Genomic DNA, 8318 nt, shown 5'->3' on the forward strand with positions numbered 1-8318 from the left:
ATGTGTCACTCCATCAATAGTTCTCATCTTTATTTCTTATTCATGACAATATCTGTAAAAAATTATACGTCCCTAAATTATACTGTAAGTCTTCCTGCTTTATTAAAACTGAGTTGAAACGCTGAATTCTGTCTCCTGATTGGTCAGATCTTTGCAGTTTCTCAGTAACATGTGTACTGCTTTAAGAGAGAAAATAGAGAGGAGGAAGGAGTGTTTGTAGCTGCTATAATGCAAGACAGAGCAGAAACTCAATCAGTTTATAGACATTCTACAACATTACATGTAAGAATAAATGTCTATAGGACATTATTATTATTATTATTATTATTATTATTATTATTATTATTATAACTTATGTTAGAGTTAAGTAATCCATGAAGGCAGATAAAGGCTGGAGTTGTAAAGCAGAATAATATGAGTTTTACTTTTTGAATTGAATTATTGAAATAAGTCAACTTTTTGATGCTATTCTAATTTATTGAAATGCATTTGTGTATAAAACTTGAATGAGATCAGAGCTTAATGTTTGGAGATTTTTTTATTATTACTTTATTGATTTTTTTTGTTTGTTTTCTATTTATGTAACAAACAGTGTTTTTGCAGTCAAATCACCCTAATCTGACATGTGTATGTGTGTCTGACATAATGTGTGTGTGTTTATTATTTATTAGTACAGTTTAAAATGCTTCATAAAATAATAAATCTTTTTATTTTTAAAAATGAAATGAAACTTAACTTCATTTCCCATACCATCTATAGATATCCCTATAAATAAATTATGATCTTTAATTTAAAAGCTACAGTGTGCAATATTATTTAGAAAAAAATATTAATAGCGATATTACCATTGTAAAAATAATAATAATAATAATACAAAATTACTTAGTATTTAATCACTGATATAAAATTCCAGCATAGGTTAGACATGTGCTGTTATTAATGCGTCGTTTGCTTACTTATTTATTCATTTATTTATTTTTGCTATATGACACGAGATTCATTTTTGGTTGAATACATATTTCTGGAAGGAATAAAAAAAGGACGAGGCCCCACCGAGATTTGAACTCGGATCGCTGGATTCAAAGTCCAGAGTGCTAACCATTACACCATGGGACCGGGCGGGTGCGAACGGTGGAGAAAAGGTTCCTCATAAGGCTAATGTTCAGTATTTATGATTGCTTTTTAATTAAAATAGAAAGTTAAAATTATGTTTAACTTAAAGGGTAAAAGGATAAAATGATGTATGTTTCTGAAGTCCACAATAAGCGAAAGTCTTTAGCGAAGCTTAATCACAAAACTTAGCTAGCGAGCTAATCCCGTCTTCGATTGTTTACGACATTTCCGGGAGAATGTATAAAATGGTTATACAATAAATTTTTATTTTTTTATATATATATTTGTAATATTTTGCTAGTTTGCAGTCATGACACGTTATAAAAAGCTTTTTATTTATTACCAAAACACAACAAGGACAACAAGTCGTTTTACGAAATAACCGAAAGAGGGCGCTGCTCGCAAGCCTTTAGAGACCATAGCGAACCCGCTAGGCTGACGTAATCTAATACGTCATCGTTCCCGCCATTTTAAAAACGAAGCCTATACAAGTCTGTGGAGACCTGCTGCTCTATACATACAGTACTGAAACAAACAAACAAACAAACAAACAAAAAAGCACTTGTAACTGTGTTTATCGATGGCATCCTTATCTGCATTTCTTTCTGCTGGTGATTTCGGTTACGTATATATTCACTTTTCTTTCTCTTTTTTTTAAATAACTTAGAATTAATGTTGAGTAGTTTTACAGAAGAGTTCAACCACAGTTTAGCAAAAGCTGAAATTTCCATATGGCAATGATGAGAGAGAAGAGAACCGGTTTTTCTCACGGATTCCTCTGTATGTCTGCACATGTGGTGGCATTGACAAATAAGAAACCTTGAACCTTGATAAGAGAACAATTACTGGGCAAAATTGTCCCATTTAGAAATAAAAGCTGCTTTTGGAAGCTGAAAGAGTCCCTTTTTAATCATTTCTTGATTAGATTTAATAAAAAGTTTCAAAAATTCATTATTTTATCCATCATCTTTGGTGCTAAACCTGTGTAGGGTCACAGGGGCCTGGAGCCAAACCCATGGAACTCATGAAGGGGTGAAGAGGAACACCATGGATAGGGCTCCGTACTCACACATTCATTTACACTAAGGTCGATCTGGAAATGCCAGTTAGCGTAATCCGCATGTCTTTAGACTGTGGGAGGAGACCGGAGTACCCTGAGGAATCCTATAAAGTGTGAGGAGAACATGCAACCTCCACACACAGGACAGAGCTGAGATTTGAAGCCACAACCCCAAGAGTGTGAGGCGACAGCGCTGATTCGTGGCGTCATAACTTAATGTGGGAATCACTCAGGTTACAGATCTGATTCACAGAATCGACTCCTTCGTGAACGACGCGTCTCTGAATTAAGCATTCTGATTGGTCAGAAGAGAAGTTGTTGATTAATTCTCTGTAACAGCAGCTCTGATAGTAGTGCGAGTTTATATTAATGTGACCCTTATAACATGTAATGGTATTCAAAGCAACAGCTGATTCACAGGAATGTATATGATGCATGATTAATGTGTAAGGAAGGAGTCTCCAGTGTCAGTGCTTCCTAACAGTCCAGGGTAAAGAAGGGTTTTTATTATTATTAGCTTGTAGATGGAGAATAAAGCGAGGCTGGTGATGGATCAAGTGTTTTTGTAGCTGCTGTAATGTTTAACAACATTAAATGTAACAATAAAGGGATTTAATTCATTCAGATTATAAGTGCTGGGGTAGAAGAGAAATAAAAAAAAAATGCTAAGCTTTCAAGGCGGTTGTAAAGTTGCTTTAAAACTGTTAAAACTTCAATGCCTTTAGAAGCAGTTATGGTTGTGGAGTTTGGTTTGTTTATTTCATGTAATCACGTGACCAGCTGTGTGTTTGCAGTCGTGACCCGTGAAGGATGTTTTCTGCGCTATTTCTGTTCAAAGCCTTCAAATGAACAATCAAGCCTCAGCAAAGCAGCATTCTTCTCTCTTTTCCTGGACGTTTCTGTTTCATGTACAGCTGTGGCCCAAGTTCCTCCTCTACAACAATTCGGCTATAAAATAAATAAATAAGAAAGTTGCTTTTTGCTGTTGTTGTTTACCTTTAAACGCTACGTAATTATCAATCCCGAGCAGTTCTTTCTGCTAAACACGGTGATAACAGACGTGATAGCAGACGTGCACCAGCCGGGTTCGATTCTTCACATTCCACTCCACACTCTTTCATGCTGCATGCTGATTGGCTGAACAACCTTGACCTTTGACCCACAGTGATGCAATCCCATTCTAAAGCTGTTTTCCCTGCACATTCCAGCGTTGGTGTTTGTGTTCTCTGCTCAGTTCACGGCCTGTTGCATCACGTACACACACGCAGAGCACGCACAGAGGAGATGGACAGAGAGGGAAAATAAAACAGGCAGGGAAAAAAAAGTTTTTTATTCACAAACAGTTTTACCTTCGAATGGGAGACAAAAATAAAAATAAAGCAAAAAAAAATGCTTTGTTTAAGTATGAAATGACCAGAGTGCTTGCTGCATGTGCCAGTTATGATATGTAACTTTATAGGCAGAGTGTTCAAGTCAAAGTGGGACTTCTTATTGTACAGAATAACAAAACACAGTTCTGAGAGTAAAAACTGCCTTTATTTCTCCACATATACATATGCACTCTATATACACTAATGCACGTACCTCAGTGTTTCACTAGTGCTTGGACACCATCAAGGTAGAAAGTTTTCTCAGTACGCTGGAACCAAGATCAGACTGCATTATTCACGTCTCAAAAGCCAGCCTCCCAGGAACTCCATTAATGACCCAAACATGTGGAAATGTCTTGGAGCGAGGTCAGGACTGTATGGGGGATGTGGGAATAACTCCCAGTCAAGTTCCTGTAATGTGAAAGTGGTGTTGGTGAATGAGTGTGTGTACAGTTCACACACACAGATGCATCTCTTCCACAAATTGGTGGTGTTGATTTTGAAGAATCAGGCGTTCCAAATTTGCTGAATGTTCACAGGAACGGCTGCAGTTCACACAGACAGATGCGTCTCTTCCGCACGCTGTCGACAAGTTTATCCATTGATTTTCAGTGATTGGGCGTTCCAGTCGCTGAATGTTCGACTGCAGTGAGCTCCGAGCCACCTCGGCCAGGACCGCCATTCACGGACGTACGGCCTTCTTTAAAATGTTTGCACCATTAAAATGTTTTACGCAGCTAAGAGTCTCATCACTGTACGGTGCTTGAAGTCTTGTATTAATGTAATCGATTTCACGACTTTAACACGAGTCCCGGTTTGACATGAACGCACCTCATACCATGCTACGGTAGAGTAGGAAACTTGTGATTTTGTGTCTCTTTTAGCTTCATTTAACTTCTTTATTGTCAACTTTCTAAATACAAAACAATCAAGACAAATTTTGTTGATGTTTTCTAACCCCAAAAAATCTCCATTCATTACATTATATCACTTCACAATAGGGCTGACCTGTCGAAGTACCACAGTAGCTCACAAATGCAGCACCAATGTGTGTGTATAGTATATTTATATTAGTGTAACTTCTTATATAGCGATATGCCATGTGTTTTACTATTGTGTCTTTAAATATAATGAAAAAGAGACTAAACACTACATACTGGACCTTTAATCGAAGTTCATCAATAAATCACTAGAAACAAAACGGGTTATACGGGTTGTATTTATTATTATTAACGCAAGATTCCCTGATCTAAAAAACAAAAGTACACACACACACACACACACACACACACACACACACACACACACACAGACATTTAATTAAATGATATAAAATAGCATGGAATTGAAACTATGACCTCCTGTGAGGGCGAGAAAACAAAATAAAATCATCACACACACACACACACACACACACACCTCTGAAATGATACGGTTTGTTTAAGCAACACTGATATGATCTATGAAATATAATAAACATAAAAAAGTCTAATTAAATTAATAAGGTTTGGATTTGCAACCTCAAACATATACAGGTATATAAATAAAATATAATTATCATTAAAAAAAAACAATATTCTCTAATTATTATTATTATTATTATTATACAATTATTCCCTAATAATAATAATAATAATACTTATTATATTTATATTTCTTTATATGAAACCTTTATAACCTGCACTAAAAGAATAAACCCAAATATAACCTTCTTTTTTTCATTACTATATTTCAGAATGATTTCATTAAATTATTTAAACTTGCAAATTAAAATTCTCGTTACTTTTATAACAATCTTCCTGAGGTCTATATGTACTTTACAACACAGATCTGGGGCAGAGCTACAGCTAATATTGATTTATGATGTCACTAAATGAACATTTGTTTATGAACATCTGACATGCAAATGATTAAAGGAAACTCTTCTAAGCCTAGTGAGCTTTCTAAAGAAAGAACATTGACAATAAGGATGTTTTATTGCTGTGTCTTTAAATACAATAAAATATAAAGAACTCTTAACCATTATACACGGCACCTTTAATCAAAGTAAAAAAATAAATTGCTAAAAACTAAATCGGGTTATTTTAGTATATTTTAGTATATTACCTAACAATAGGTGGTCTTTGGTTGTCATGGTAACATTGAAATCTGAGGTTTTACTAATTACTACATTTTTTAATATCCAGATTACAGACGTACTCGACTACAAGCGCAGTTTTGGGACTCGTCGGATGCTAGCGTGAATGTAATGTAATGCGATGTTCCTAGGGTGTTTTTTGAATTTCGAATGATTTGTAACACACAATAACTTGTTTGTCTTTAAATATAAAGTGCTTACAGGTTTTCACGTGATGTATTTAGGGGCGTTCCGGGATTGTAAACACGGCCATACATGCCTTGAGATAACAGTGCACATGAACACACAAACACACATGGACACACACACACACACACACACACTGGTGAGTGGTGGACAGATGGAAACAGGATAACGGAAAGAAAGCCGTCTCCCCTCCCCCCTCACGCACAATACCCACTCGTAGCTCGCTGCACGCCTCAGCGTGGCCTCTTCCTCTCATTCCAACACATCAGCTTTCTCTCTCTTTCTCTTTTTCTTCCTCTCTTTCTTTCACCTCGTGCTCTGACATTCACGCCAAGCTGAACAGCTCTGCCCTTGGTGTAACCTCAACACCCCCCCACACCCCCACCACACACACACACACACACACACACACACAAACACATTTGCACACATACATACATACATACCTACATAAAGTCATGCTTGGATGCATGTAAGCAATTTTCTTCCCTGACTTTTAATATGGGCCTCATACAAGGGTTTGCACACACACACACACACACACACACACACATATATATATATACACTGTATATACACACACTAAGGCCCCCCGAATGGACGCATACCTCCAGGACTGCATTATTGCACAAGGCATGGACACACCCATGTGAAAGAGAAGCCCATGGGTGCACTGACCCACATCAGCACACATTCAAAACATCCCCGTAGGGTTGCCAGATCCACCTTAAACAAACAGCGACACAGTACATATATACAGTGAGGTCTATAAGTATTTGATCCCCCTGTGATTTTGTAAGTTCTCTTACTTAGAAATCATGGAGCGGTTTTAAACTTTCAGTGTAGGAGCATTTTCACTGTGAGAGACAGAATCTAAAAAGAAAAATCCAGAAATCACATTGTATGATTTTTTAACAATTTATTTGTGAATTACTGGGTCAAATAAGTATTTGATCACTTGCTTATCAGCCAGATTTCTGACCCTTAAAGACCTGTTATTTTGCTTTTAAATAGTCCAGCTACATTCTGCTCATGATTCTAAATTAGTAGCACCTGTTTGAGGTCGTTATCTGTCATAAAGACACCTGTGCACCCCATAATCAGCCAAAGTCTAAGTAGATACATGGGGTATCAATGATGCTGAGAATGGTGAAGTTTCAGCCCAGAACTACACGGGAGGAGCTGGTCAATGCCATGAAGAGAGCTGGGACCATCGTTTCCAAGGCTACTATCAGTAATACTAAGACTAATACTAAGATGTCATGGTTTAAAATCTTGCATCTTATGGAAGGTTTCCCTGCTCAAGTCAGCCCATCTCCAGGCCTGTCTGAAGTTTTCCAGGGACCTTCTGGATAATCCAGAGGAGCCATGGGAGAAAGTCCTGTGGTCAGATGAGACCAAAGTAGAACTTTTTTGTCTTAACTCCATTCGCCATGTTTGGAGGAAGAAGAATGATGAGTATCATCCCAATAATACCATACCTACAGTGAAGCATGGGGCTGGAAGCATCATGCTCTGGGGCTGTTTTTCTGCACAGGGGACAGGACGACTGCACTGTATTAAGGAGAGGATGTATTGTATTGTGACATATTGGGCAAAAACCTCCTCCCCTCAGTCAGAGCATTAAAGATGGGTCGTGGCTGGGTCTTCCAACATGACAATGACCCAAAGCACACAGCCAGGAAAACCAAGGAGTGGCTCCGTAAGAAGCATAAGGACTATTTTAAAGCAAAATAACAGGTCTTTAAGGGTCAGAAATCTGGATGATAAGCAAGTGATCAAATACTTATTTGACCCAGTAATTCACAAATAAATTGTTTAAAAAATCATATAATGTGATTTCAAAATCTTTTTAGATTCTGTCTCTCACAGTGGAAATGCACCTATGCTGAAAATTGTAGACCCTCCATGATTTCTAACTAAGAGAACTTGCAAAATCACAGGGGGATCAAATACTTATTGACCTCACTGTGTATATAAATATACCTTTAATCTTTACTTTAAGATTCAAAATTTTACCATATCAACAATTCTTTATATTTTTTTAATTAAGTCATGATTTCTTGTAAATGTGCTGTTACTATGGAAATGATAACTGATAATTAATATAAACCTGAAAGAAATAAGAATCCACACTGTAAATTTATGATAAAATGTTTTGCCTATTATTATTACTAATGTTTGTTTCATTGTTTTCAGGTGGGATTGGATTAGGCCTGTCTATCTAAACACTATACACAATGAGGACACAACATTTAATAATTGTACAGATTAAATAAAGGTTTATAGTCTTTGTAGTATTGTCTTGTAAAATCCACCTTTCTACAAAAACATTGTTCCGATCCGTGGGCCTTCTGAAAGACGTCTTCATGGCGTTCGAAGATCTGTTGAGAAGAACAATGCTCTCATTCAATACCTATGCTGGTTCTTGCTCTTAAAGTCTGCAAAGGAA

At 36.8% G+C, this 8318-nt stretch overlaps 1 non-coding gene across 1 annotated transcript; it reads right to left on the bottom strand.

Moving 5' to 3' along the window:
• Nucleotides 1-1044: 1044 nt before the first annotated feature.
• trnaq-uug (transfer RNA glutamine (anticodon UUG)) lies at nucleotides 1045-1116 on the bottom strand. The gene has a single exon. It is a non-coding gene; the product is annotated as a tRNA-Gln (tRNA).
• Between the last annotated feature and the right edge of the window lie 7202 nt (nucleotides 1117-8318).

Source organism: Clarias gariepinus, chromosome 6, assembly GCF_024256425.1.
Source record: "Clarias gariepinus isolate MV-2021 ecotype Netherlands chromosome 6, CGAR_prim_01v2, whole genome shotgun sequence".
Taxonomy (NCBI): Eukaryota; Metazoa; Chordata; class Actinopteri; order Siluriformes; family Clariidae; genus Clarias; species Clarias gariepinus.